The sequence below is a fragment of the Oncorhynchus mykiss genome, chromosome 7, assembly GCF_057628025.1.
Source record: "Oncorhynchus mykiss isolate SJ-2025 chromosome 7, ASM5762802v1, whole genome shotgun sequence".
In the NCBI taxonomy this organism is placed as follows: Eukaryota; Metazoa; Chordata; class Actinopteri; order Salmoniformes; family Salmonidae; genus Oncorhynchus; species Oncorhynchus mykiss.
Genome location: NC_143028.1, coordinates 74,120,001 through 74,133,560, shown reverse-complemented (window position 1 = coordinate 74,133,560; position 13,560 = coordinate 74,120,001). Strand labels below are relative to the sequence as shown.

Sequence of the window (13,560 nt, the reverse complement as noted above, 5' to 3'; positions counted from 1 at the left end):
AAAAATAATGATCTTGAAAGCAAGACATAAGTATTGATAGCAAAATAAAATATTGCAAGGAAATAATTGTTAAATGCGAGAGCAAATTTCATTGTAAATGTTTGGAAAAACATAGTGGAAGTGGTGAAAAATAATCATGAGGGAGAAATGCGTGAAAAATATATACATATGAAACTTGTGTTTTTCACGTGACTATTTAATGTTGGATCTAGAATCAGGTCCTTTCCATTTTATAATCTGATTCATTAGGATCTGAAAGACTCAACTGATCCTAGGGCTCTGGTTCTATGTTAAAACAGCAGGGGGCAGTATTGCTCTTCATCTCTGCTTCACATTAGTGAATCATGAAGGTGTGTGTGTGTGTGTGTGTGTGTGTGTGTGTGTGTGGGGGGGGGGGGGGGGGGGGAGATGCAGACATACATGTGTTCAGGTTACACGTGTGTGGTGTTGGGGTAGGGGGGGGTTGTGTGATGTCCCTTTGCATTAGTGTGGGTTTGAGTTTCATGCATGTGCTTGAGGTTGTGAATGTATGTGCATGTGTGTCTCGGGTGGCAGCGGAAAATATATATATACAGCCGGACGGAGACATGCAATCATTTAGTAAAACCCTCGTATCCTGGTTATATAACGATGTCTGCACAAAGAAAGGGGGAACGGGGGGATTGGTAGAAAGAGAAGATGACAAAATCCCACTCACAAGAAGGCCATAGAGAAGACCTCTGTGTAGTTTTAACACAGACACGCCAGATGGTGAGAGAACATTGTGGCACTTGACTGAGCTATAATATATATATATAAACAACTGTTTCTCCCTTTAGATTGCTGATCTATTATAATACATCTATTATAAGGCTCAAATAAGACATTAGTGATACGTTTTGATTAAGCCTGACTGGGCTATATGTCTACGTCAGCTTAGACAACCATTGGAATAGAGATTATTACCCTTGTACCCTTGTACATTCAAGTATAGTGGTACGTCCTATCTGTCATCACCACCAATAGGTATCTGGGGTTATGATCATATCTGTCATCACCACCAATAGGTAGCAGAGGTTATGATCCTATCTGTCATCACCAATAGGTATCAGAGGTTATGATCCTATCTGTCAGCACCACCAATAGGTATCAGAGGTTATGATCCTATCTGTCATCACCACCAATAGAGGTTATGATCCTATCTGTCATCACCAATAGGTATCAGAGGTTATGATCATCACCACCAATAGGTATCAGAGGTTATGATCCTATCTGTCATCACCACCAATAGAGGTTATGATCCTATCTGTCATCACCACCAATAGAGGTTATGATCCTATCTGTCATCACCAATAGGTATCAGAGGTTATGATCCTATCTGTCATCACCACCAATAGAGGTTATGATCCTATCTGTCATCACCAATAGGTATCAGGGGTTATGATCCTATCTGTCATCACCAATAGGTAGCAGAGGTTATGATCCTATCTGTCATCACCAATAGGTATCAGAGGTTATGATCCTATCTGTCATCACCAATAGGTATCAGAGGTTATGATCCTATCATCACCACCAATAGGTATCAGAGGTTATGATCCTATCTGTCATCACCACCAATAGGTATCAGAGGTTATGATCCTATCTGTCATCACCAATAGGTATCAGAGGTTATGATCCTATCTGTCATCACCACCAATAGGTATCAGAGGTTATGATCCTATCTGTCATCACCAATAGGTAGCAGAGGTTATGATCCTATCTGTCATCACCAATAGGTATCAGAGGTTATGATCCTATCTGTCATCACCAATAGGTAATAGAGGTTATGATCCTATCATCACCACCAATAGGTATCAGAGGTTATAATCCTATCTGTCATCACCAATAGGTATCAGAGGTTATGATCCTATCATCACCACCAATAGGTATCAGAGGTTATGATCTTATCTGTCATCACCACCAATAGGTATCAGAGGTTATGATCTTATCTGTCATCACCACCAATAGGTATCAGAGGTTATGATCCTATCTGTCATCACCAATAGGTATCAGAGGTTATGATCCTGTCTGTCATCACCAATAGGTATTAGAGGTTATGATCTTATCTGTCATCACCACCAATAGGTAGCAGAGGTTATGATCCTATCTGTCATCACCAATAGGTATCAGAGGTTATGATCCTATCTGTCATCACCAATAGGTATCAGAGGTTATGATCCTATCATCACCACCAATAGGTATCAGAGGTTATGATCCTATCTGTCATCACCAATAGGTATCAGAGGTTATGATCCTATCATCACCACCAATAGGTATCAGAGGTTATGATCTTATCTGTCATCACCACCAATAGGTATCAGAGGTTATGATCTTATCTGTCATCACCACCAATAGGTATCAGAGGTTATGATCCTATCTGTCATCACCAATAGGTATCAGAGGTTATGATCCTGTCTGTCATCACCAATAGGTATCAGAGGTTATGATCCTGTCTGTCATCACCAATAGGTATCAGAAGTTATGATCCTATCATCACCACCAATAGGTATCAGAGGTTAGGATCATAACCTCTGATACCTATTGGCAGTGATGAAAGATAAGATCATATCTGTCATCACCAATAGGTATCAGAGGTTATGATCCTATCTGTCATCACCACTTTGAGTCTGGGCACTGTTTCTCCACACTACTGGAGGAGAAATTATTTTGGCTTTGACCCAAATGGCAGGCTATTCCCTATATAGTGCACTACTTGTGACCATATGGGCCCTGGTAGTGCATTAAATAGGGAATAACGTACCATTTGGGACAGATGCTGAGATTCAGTGAGGTGAACTTGCAGACTGAATTGGGCTGTGATGTGTGACTCCCTGCACCCTCCTTCCCCTTCTACCCAGTCTGAATTAGGAGCCTTAGCTCATGAGAAATCACTTGACAAACCAATGCCACTTCACACAAAAAGCAAGTGAAAAGACAGACAAGGGTAAACTGAGATGAAAAGAAAACAATCGCTCAAGACTGGGGCCATGGAGCCTCTCTGTTGTTGCAGCAAGACGTCTCAAATGGTAATGTAGGACAACAGCAGCAGGAATCGATTTGAATAATAACAACAGTCATCACGACTTTTATCCATAATTTAGCGATTCGAATCATGAGGGAGAGAATAATGTTGTCACTTTTCTTCGCTCCATTCATTCCCAGTGAAGAAGACTACTTCTGTGGTGGAGCTCTCCCTTGTCTTCTGTGGTGGAGCTCTCCCTTGTCTTCTGTGGTGGAGCTCTCCCTTGTCTTCTGCGGTCGAGCTCTGCCTTTTCTGGTCGGAGATTGTTGTGCGTTTTCACTGCTCCCTGCTCAATGTGTTACATTTAGTTTCATCATGCGGTATCAGACCTATTGGTGGGGCAATAAAGTACCACCCACCCCCTCACCCACACAGACACACGCGCACACACACGCACACACACAAACTGCAAAAGTCTAAGTTCGGTCACTACTTCCCCAATATCAGATGGAGCTGTTGTCTCCTGTCAACCTACTGACCGTGATGCTTCTAGAGAGAGGCTACTGATCCTTCTAGAGAGAGGCTACTGATCCTTCTAGAGAGGCTACTGATCCTTCTAGAGAGGCTACTGATCCTTCTAGAGAGGCTACTGATGCTTCTAGAGAGACTACTGGTCATTCTAAAGGGAGGCTACTGATGCTTCTAGAGGGAGGCTACTGATGCTTCTAGAGAGAGGCTACTGATCCTTCTAGAGAGAGGCTACTGATGCTTCTAGAGAGAGGCTACTGATCCTTCTAGAAAGAGGCTACTGATCCTTCTAGAGAGAGGCTACTGATGCTTCTAGAGAGAGGCTACTGATCCTTCTAGAGAGAGGCTACTGATCCTTCTAGAGAGGCTACTGGTCATTCTAAAGGGAGGCTACTGATGCTTCTAGAGGGAGGCTACTGATGCTTCTAGAGGGAGGCTACTAATCCTTCTAGAGGAGGCTACTAATCCTTCTAGAGGGATGCTTCTAATCCTTCTAGAGGGAGGCTACTAATCCTTCTAGATGAAGGCTACTGATGCTTCTAGAGGGAGGCTACTGATGCTTCTAGAGGGAGGCTACTAATCCTTCTAGAGGGAGGCTACTGATGCTTCTAGAGGGAGGCTACTGATGCTTCTAGAGGGAGGCTACTAGCCTTCTAGAGGGAGGCTACTAATCCTTCTAGGGGGAGGCTACTAATCCTTCTAGGGGGAGGCTACTAATCCTTCTAGGGGGAGGCTACTAATCCTTCTAGAGGAGGCTACTAATCCTTCTAGGGGGAGGCTACTAATCCTTCTAGAGGAGGCTACTAATCCTTCTAGAGGAGGCTACTAATCATTCTAGAGGAGGCTACTAATCCTTCTAGGGGGAGGCTACTAATCCTTCTAGAGGAGGCTACTAATCCTTCTAGAGGGAGGCTACTAATCCTTCTAGGGGGAGGCTACTAATCCTTCTAGAGGAGGCTACTAATCCTTCTAGAGGGAGGCTACTAATCCTTCTAGGGGGAGGCTACTAATCCTTCTAGGGGGAGGCTACTAATCCTTCTAGGGGGAGGCTACTAATCCTTCTAGGGGGAGGCTACTAATCCTTCTAGAGAGAGGCTACTAATCCTTCTAGAGAGAGACTACCAGTTTGAAGAGAAGTTAGATAGTGAAATGGTGGTTATTAGTTTGAAGAGAAGATTGACGGTGAAATGGTGGTTATTAGTTTGAAGAGAAGCTTGAGGGTGAAATGGTGGTTATTAGTTTGAAGAGAAGATTGACGGTGAAATGGTGGTTATTAGTTTGAAGAGAAGCTTGACGGTGAAATGGTGGTTATTAGTTTGAAGAGAAGCTTGACGGTGAAATGGTGGTTATTAGTTTGAAGAGAAGCTTGAAGGTGAAATGGTGGTTATTAGTTTGAAGAGAAGCTTGACGGTGAAATGGTGGTTATTAGTTTGAAGAGAAGATTGACGGTGAAATGGTGGTTATTAGTTTGAAGAGAAGCTTGACGGTGAAATGGTGGTTATTAGTTTGAAGAGAAGCTTGACAGTGAAATGGTGGTTATTAGTTTGAAGAGAAGCTTGAAGGTGAAATGGTGGTTATTAGTTTGAAGAGAAGCTTGAAGGTGAAATGGTGGTTATTAGTTTGAAGAGAAGCTTGACGGTGAAATGGTGGTTATTAGTTTGAAGATAAGCTTGACGGTGAAATGGTGGTTATTAGTTTGAAGAGAAGCTTGAAGGTGAAATGGTGGTTATTAGTTTGAAGAGAAGCTTGAAGGTGAAATGGTGGTTAATAGTTTGAAGAGAAGCTTGACGGTGAAATGGTGGTTATTAGTTTGAAGAGAAGCTTGACGGTGAAATGGTGGTTATTAGTTTGAAGAGAAGCTTGACGGTGAAATGGTGGTTAATAGTTTGAAGAGAAGCTTGACAGTGAAATGGTGGTTATTAGTTTGAAGAGAAGCTTGAAGGTGAAATGGTGGTTATTAGTTTGAAGAGAAGCTTGACAGTGAAATGGTGGTTATTAGTTTGAAGAGAAGCTTGACGGTGAAATGGTGGTTATTAGTTTGAAGAGAAGCTTGACAGTGAAATGGTGGTTATTAGTTTGAAGAGAAGCTTGACGGTGAAATGGTGGTTATTAGTTTGAAGAGAAGCTTGACAGTGGAATGGTGGTTATTAGTTTGAAGAGAAGCTTGAAGGTGAAATGGTGGTTAATAGTTTGAAGAGAAGCTTGACGGTGAAATGGTGGTTATTAGTTTGAAGAGAAGCTTGACGGTGAAATGGTGGTTATTAGTTTGAAGAGAAGCTTGACAGTGGAATGGTGGTTATTAGTTTGAAGAGAAGCTTGAAGGTGAAATGGTGGTTATTAGTTTGAAGAGAAGCTTGAAGGTGAAATGGTGGTTATTAGTTTGAAGAGAAGCTTGACGGTGAAATGGTGGTTATTAGTTTGAAGAGAAGCTTGACGGTGAAATGGTGGTTATTAGTTTGAAGAGAAGCTTGAAGGTGAAATGGTGGTTATTAGTTTGAAGAGAAGCTTGAAGGTGAAATGGTGGTTAATAGTTTGAAGAGAAGCTTGACGGTGAAATGGTGGTTATTAGTTTGAAGAGAAGCTTGACGGTGAAATGGTGGTTATTAGTTTGAAGAGAAGATTGAAATGGTGGTTATTAGTTTGAAGAGAAGATTGACGGTGAAATGGTGGTTATTAGTTTAAGAGAAGCTTGAGGGTGAAATGGTGGTTATTAGTTTGGAGAAGCTTGACGGTGAAATGGTGGTTATTAGTTTGAAGAGAAGCTTGACAGTGAAATGGTGGTTATTAGTTTGAAGAGAAGCTTGACGGTGAAATGGTGGTTATTAGTTTGAAGAGAAGCTTGACGGTGAAATGGTGGTTATTAGTTTGAAGAGAAGCTTGACGGTGAAATGGTGGTTATTAGTTTGAAGAGAAGCTTGAAGGTGAAATGGTGGTTATTAGTTTGAAGAGAAGCTTGAAGGTGAAATGGTGGTTAATAGTTTGAAGAGAAGCTTTACGGTGAAATGGTGGTTATTAGTTTGAAGAGAAGCTTGACGGTGAAATGGTGGTTATTAGTTTGAAGAGAAGATTGAAATGGTGGTTATTAGTTTGAAGAGAGGATTGACGGTGAAATGGTGGTTATTAGTTTAAGAGAAGCTTGAGGGTGAAATGGTGGTTATTAGTTTGGAGAAGCTTGACGGTGAAATGGTGGTTATTAGTTTAAGAGAAGCTTGAGGGTGAAATGGTGGTTATTAGTTTAAGAGAAGCTTGACGGTGAAATGGTGGTTATTAGTTTGAAGAGAAGATTGAGGGTGAAATGGTGGTTATTAGTTTGAAGAGAAGATTGATGGTGAAATGGTGGTTATTAGTTTAAGAGAAGCTTGAGGGTGAAATGGTGGTTATTAGTTTGAAGAGAAGATTGACAGTGAAATGATGGTTATTAGTTTGAAGAGAAGCTTGAGGGTGAAATGGTGGTTATTAGTTTGAAGAGAAGATTGAGGGTGAAATGGTGGTTATTAGTTTGAAGAGAAGATTGACAGTGAAATGGTGGTTATTAGTTTGAAGAGAAGCTTGAGGGTGAAATGGTGGTTATTAGTTTGAAGAGAAGATTGAGGGTGAAATGGTTGTTATTAGTTTAAGAGAAGCTTGACGGTGAAATGGTGGTTATTAGTTTGAAGAGAAGCTTGACGGTGAAATGGTGGTTATTAGTTTGAAGAGAAGCTTGAGGGTGAAATGGTGGTTATTAGTTTGAAGAGAAGATTGAGGGTGAAATGGTTGTTATTAGTTTAAGAGAAGCTTGACGGTGAAATGGTGGTTATTAGTTTGAAGAGAAGCTTGTCGGTGAAATGGTGGTTATTAGTTTGAAGAGAAGCTTGAAGGTGAAGTGGTGGTTATTAGTTTGAAGAGAAGCTTGAAGGTGAAATGGTGGTTAATAGTTTGAAGAGAAGCTTGACGGTGAAATGGTGGTTATTAGTTTAAAGAGAAGCTTGACGGTGAAATGGTGGTTATTAGTTTGAAGAGAAGATTGAAATGGTGGTTATTAGTTTGAAGAGAAGATTGACGGTGAAATGGTGGTTATTAGTTTGAAGAGAAGCTTGAGGGTGAAATGGTGGTTATTAGTTTGAAGAGAAGATTGACGGTGAAATGGTGGTTATTAGTTTGAAGAGAAGCTTGACGGTGAAATGGTGGTTATTAGTTTGAAGAGAAGCTTGACGGTGAAATGGTGGTTATTAGTTTGAAGAGAAGCTTGACGGTGAAATGGTGGTTATTAGTTTGAAGAGAAGCTTGACAGTGAAATGGTGGTTATTAGTTTGAAGAGAAGCTTGAAGGTGAAATGGTGGTTATTAGTTTGAAGAGAAGCTTGACGGTGAAATGGTGGTTATTAGTTTGAAGAGAAGCTTGACGGTGAAATGGTGGTTATTAGTTTGGAGAAGCTTGACAGTGAAATGGTGGTTATTAGTTTGAAGAGAAGCTTGAAGGTGAAATGGTGGTTATTAGTTTGAAGAGAAGCTTGAAGGTGAAATGGTGGTTATTAGTTTGAAGAGAAGCTTGACGGTGAAATGGTGGTTATTAGTTTGAAGAGAAGCTTGATGATGAAATGGTGGTTATTAGTTTGAAGAGAAGCTTGAAGGTGAAATGGTGGTTATTAGTTTGAAGAGAAGCTTGAAGGTGAAATGGTGGTTAATAGTTTGAAGAGAAGCTTGACGGTGAAATGGTGGTTATTAGTTTGAAGAGAAGCTTGACGGTGAAATGGTGGTTATTAGTTTGAATAGAAGATTGAAATGGTGGTTATTAGTTTGAAGAGAAGCTTGAGGGTGAAATGATGGTTATTAGTTTGGAGAAGCTTGACGGTGAAATGGTGGTTATTAGTTTAAGAGAAGCTTGAGGGTGAAATGGTGGTTATTAGTTTGAAGAGAAGCTTGAAGGTGAAATGGTGGTTATTAGTTTGAAGAGAAGCTTGAAGGTGAAATGGTGGTTATTAGTTTGAAGAGAAGCTTGACGGTGAAATGGTGGTTATTAGTTTGAAGAGAAGCTTGATGGTGAAATGGTGGTTATTAGTTTGAAGAGAAGCTTGAAGGTGAAATGGTGGTTATTAGTTTGAAGAGAAGCTTGAAGGTGAAATGGTGGTTAATAGTTTGAAGAGAAGCTTGACGGTGAAATGGTGGTTATTAGTTTGAAGAGAAGCTTGACGGTGAAATGGTGGTTATTAGTTTGAATAGAAGATTGAAATGGTGGTTATTAGTTTGAAGAGAAGCTTGAGACTGAAATGATGGTTATTAGTTTGGAGAAGCTTGACGGTGAAATGGTGGTTATTAGTTTAAGAGAAGCTTGAGGGTGAAATGGTGGTTATTAGTTTAAGAGAAGCTTGACGGTGAAATGGTGGTTATTAGTTTGAAGAGAAGATTGAGGGTGAAATGGTGGTTATTAGTTTGAAGAGAAGATTGACGGTGAAATGGTGGTTATTAGTTTGAAGAGAAGCTTGAGGGTGAAATGGTGGTTATTAGTTTGAAGAGAAGATTGAGGGTGAAATGGTTGTTATTAGTTTAAGAGAAGCTTGAGGGTGAAATGGTGGTTATTAGTTTGGAGAGAAGATTGACGGTGAAATGGTGGTTATTAGTTTAAGAGAAGCTTGACGGTGAAATGGTGGTTATTAGTTTGGAAAAGCTTGACGGTGAAATGGTTGTTATTAGTTTAAGAGAAGCTTGACGGTGAAATGGTTGTTATTAGTTTAAGAGAAGCTTGAGAGTGAAATGGTGGTTATTAGTTTGAAGAGAAGCTTGAGAGTGAAATGGTTGTTATTAGTTTGAAGAGAAGCTTGAAGGTGAAATGGTGGTTATTAGTTTGAAGAGAAGCTTGACAGTGAAATGGTGCTTATTAGTTTGAAGAGAAGCTTGACGGTGAAATGGTGGTTATTAGTTTGAAGAGAAGCTTGAAGGTGAAATGGTGGTTATTATTTTGAAGAGAAGCTTGACAGTGAAATGGTGGTTATTAGTTTGAAGAGAAGCTTGACGGTGAAATGGTGGTTATTAGTTTGAAGAGAAGCTTGACAGTGAAATGGTGGTTATTAGTTTGAAGAGAAGCTTGACGGTGAAATGGTGGTTATTAGTTTGAAGAGAAGCTTGACGGTGAAATGGTGGTTATTAGTTTGTAAACAGTTCCCTCCCCTCTGGATACACCACTAGTTTCCCATCAAGCATATTGCAGTATACCATATACTTTACATGCTTTGTCAAATCTGTCTTTTAATCATTGAAGCTCTCTCCCATAGGACCCTTTTCAGTTAAACGTTACATTTCCTAACTAACTCAAACGTTAAGCCAACGTTAACACTGCATGGGTTAACAGAGGTAGTCAACCAGCATGGTAAAGCATCAGCAGAAAGCGTCGAACCACCTGCAGTTTGTCAACGTGACCCATTGCAGTCCATGGAGTAGAGGGTGGCATGTGGCAAGATTTGGAGAAATGGCTTGTGTGTCCCTGTAGGGCTGGCTCTTCCACAGCCCACTTCCCTCCACCTCCAGCAGGAACATGATCCGTGTGCACAGCGCTGGGTTTACACATTCTCCATCACCATTACTACAGATGCCACAAAGCTGGCGCAATGTCAAAAGGTGAGTGCGGTTGTCTTCTTTACTTTCAGGTCAATTCTTCCATTCTGCTTAAGACTCCAAAATGTGCTTTTTTTTAAAGTCAGGTTACTAAAAATCTGTCGTTCTGCCCCTGAACAAGGCAGTTTTAACCCACTGTTCCTGGGCCATCAATGAAAATAAGAATTTGTATCCTGTATTTGGCCGCCCGCCACTTCCATGGATACTGAACAGAGGAGAAGCATAGTAAGGAGTAGGCCATTCTCACGGTATCATTCAGTCTCACTCAAACTGGTAATCATTCATGCCCATCTGGAAAGTGGAATGCATTGCAGCAGGATCTCTGCGTCATAGCACATCATTTCGGTTCTGTGCTCTCTCTCTGGTTCCAGGTGGTTGTCAGGTTTCAGCTCTGTGCTCTCGCTGGTTCCAGGCGGTTGTCAGGTTTCAGCTCTGTGCTCTCTCTCTGGTTCCAGGAGGTTGTCAGGTTTCAGCTCTGTGCTCTCTCTCTGGTTCCAGGCGGTTGTCAGGTTTCAGCTCTGTGCTCTCTCTCTGGTTCCAGGCGGTTGTCAGGTTTCAGCTCTGTGCTCTCTCTCTCTCTGGTTCCAGGTGGTTGTCAGGTTTCAGCTCTGTGCTCTCTCTCTCTGGTTCCAGGCGGTTGTCAGGTTTCAGCTCTGTGCTCTCTCTCTCTGGTTCCAGGTGGTTGTCAGGTTTCAGCTCTGTGCTCTCTCTCTCTGGTTCCAGGCGGTTGTCAGGTTTCAGCTCTGTGCTCTCTCTCTCTGGTTCCAGGCAGTTGTCAGGTTTCAGCTCTGTGCTCTCTCTCTCTGGTTCCAGGTGGTTGTCAGGTTTCAGCTCTGTGCTCTCTCTCTGGTTCCAGGTGGTTGTCAGGTTTCAGCTCTGTGCTCTCTCTCTCTGGTTCCAGGTGGTTGTCAGGTTTCAGCTCTGTGCTCTCTCTCTGGTTCCAGGAGGTTGTCAGGTTTCAGCTCTGTGCTCTCTCTCTGGTTCCAGGTGGTTGTCAGGTTTCAGCTCTGTGCTCTCTCTCTCTCTGGTTCCAGGTGGTTGTCAGGTTTCAGCTCTGTGCTCTCTCTCTCTGGTTCCAGGTGGTTGTCAGGTTTCAGCTCTGTGCTCTCTCTCTGGTTCCAGGAGGTTGTCAGGTTTCAGCTCTGTGCTCTCTCTCTGGTTCCAGGTGGTTGTCAGGTTTCAGCTCTGTGCTCTCTCTCTCTCTGGTTCCACGTGGTTGTCAGGTTTCAGCTCTGTGCTCTCTCTCTCTGGTTCCAGACAGTTGTCAGGTTTCAGCTCTGTGCTCTCTCTGGTTCCAGGCGGTTGTCAGGTTTCAGCTCTGTGCTCTCTCTGGTTCCAGGTGGTTGTCAGGTTTCAGCTCTGTGCTCTCTCTGGTTCCAGGCGGTTGTCAGGTTTCAGCTCTGTGCTCTCTCTCTCTGGTTCCAGGTGGTTGTCAGGTTTCAGCTCTGTGCTCTCTCTCTCTGGTTCTCTCTGACACGACTACTACTACTACTACTACTACTACTATTATGGACACTATTACTTCTGATAATACTACTGCCACTATTACTACTACTACTACTACTACTACTATTATAGACATTATTACTTCTGATAATACTACTGACACTGCTGCTCCTACTCTGTTTTGTTCTGCCTGCTCTGCTCCCAGTGTGGCACACAGCCCTGGTCTTATCACGCCTCCGGCTCTGTCTGAGGAGAGATCTTCAAGGTCCCCTTTAACCCCAGGGTCATATTCATTGGGGCACACCGTAGCAAAACGTTTTACAACGGAAAACAAACATTTGTGTTTGTTATTGGACACATTTTTTGTTTTTTGTTGAGTAAATCTGGGCCTAGTGAATGCAACCCAGCACTCTACCCCCCATCTCTCCATGACCTTCTCCACCCCTATCCTACCCCTGACAAACACTGATTTTCTACACCACTACCCCCCTGACAAACACCGACCTTCTCTACCACTACACTGTCTCTGACAAACACCGACCTTCTCTACCACTACCCCCCTGACAAACACCGACCTTCTCTACCACTACACTGTCTCTGACAAACACCGACCTTCTCTACCACTACACTGTCTCTGACAAACACTGACCTTCTCCACCACTACCCTACCCCCCTGACAAACACTGACCTTCTCCACCACTACACTGTCTCTGACAAACACTGACCTTCTCCACCACTACACTGTCTCTGACAAACACCGACCTTCTCTACCACTACACTGTCTCTGACAAACACCGACCTTCTCTACCACTACACTGTCTCTGACAAACACTGACCTTCTCCACCACTACACTGTCTCTGACAAACACTGACCTTCTCCACCACTACACTGTCTCTGACAAACACTGACCTTCTCCACCACTACCCTACCCCCCCTGACAAACACTGACCCTCTCCACCACTACCCTACCTCTGATTAACATTGCCCTTCTCCACCACTACCCTGCCTCTGACAAACACTGACCTTCTCTACCACTACCCTACCCCCCCCTGACAAACACTGACCTTCTATACCACTACCCTACCCCTGACAAACACTGACCTTCTCTACCACTACCCTGCCTCTGACAAACACAGACCTTCTCCACCACTACCCTACCCCTGACAAACACTGACCTTCTCCACCACTACCCTACCTCTGACTAACATTGACCTTCTCTACCACTACCCTACCCCCCTGACAAACACTGACCTTCTCCACCACTACCCAACCTCTGACAAACACTGACCTTCTCCACCACTACCCTACCCCCCTGACAAACACTGACCTTCTCCACCACTACCCAACCTCTGACAAACACTGACCTTCTCCACCACTACCCTACCCCCCTGACAAACACTGACCTTCTCCACCACTACCCAACCTCTGACAAACACCGACCTTCTCCACCACTACCCTACCTCTGACAAACACTGATTTTCTACACCACTATCCTACACCTCCTGACAAACACTGACCTTCTCCACCACTACCCTACACCTCCTGACAAACACTGACCTTCTCCACCACTACCCTACACCTCCTGACAAACACCGACCTTCTCCACCACTACCATACCCCCCCTGACAAACACCGACCTTCTCCACCACTACCCTACCTCTGACAAGTCTTTATTAAGTCCTCCCCATAGACTATACAGACTCGCTGTTCTTTTGACATATTGTTCTCGACTGTCTTTCCTTTGCTCTGCGTTTGTTTCCGCCAGGTACCTGAGACCGTATGCGCATGTGATGTTAATCCTCCTGCCTAACACGCATCATCGCAAACAGCATTTTCTGTTGTTATATCCCCCTTTTTTCAGCACAGCCGCCATGGGGACCGTTTCACGTTGCTCCAACTGAATATATGGGTGGAAGCAACAGTGCCGGCCGGCTACAGTCTGTTTAATCTGTTAAATGGGGAATGATGGGTGTAAATGACGGTGAGGGATCATATATTATTGGTATGGGCAGCACTGT

General features: G+C 43.0%; 1 protein-coding gene across 2 annotated transcripts in view; it reads left to right on the top strand.

The window, feature by feature from the left end:
* The window catches only part of slc12a5a (solute carrier family 12 member 5a), a 267,611-nt gene that overhangs the window by 21,397 nt on the left and 232,654 nt on the right, over positions 1–13,560 (top strand). The gene's annotated exons all lie outside the window — the stretch shown is intronic.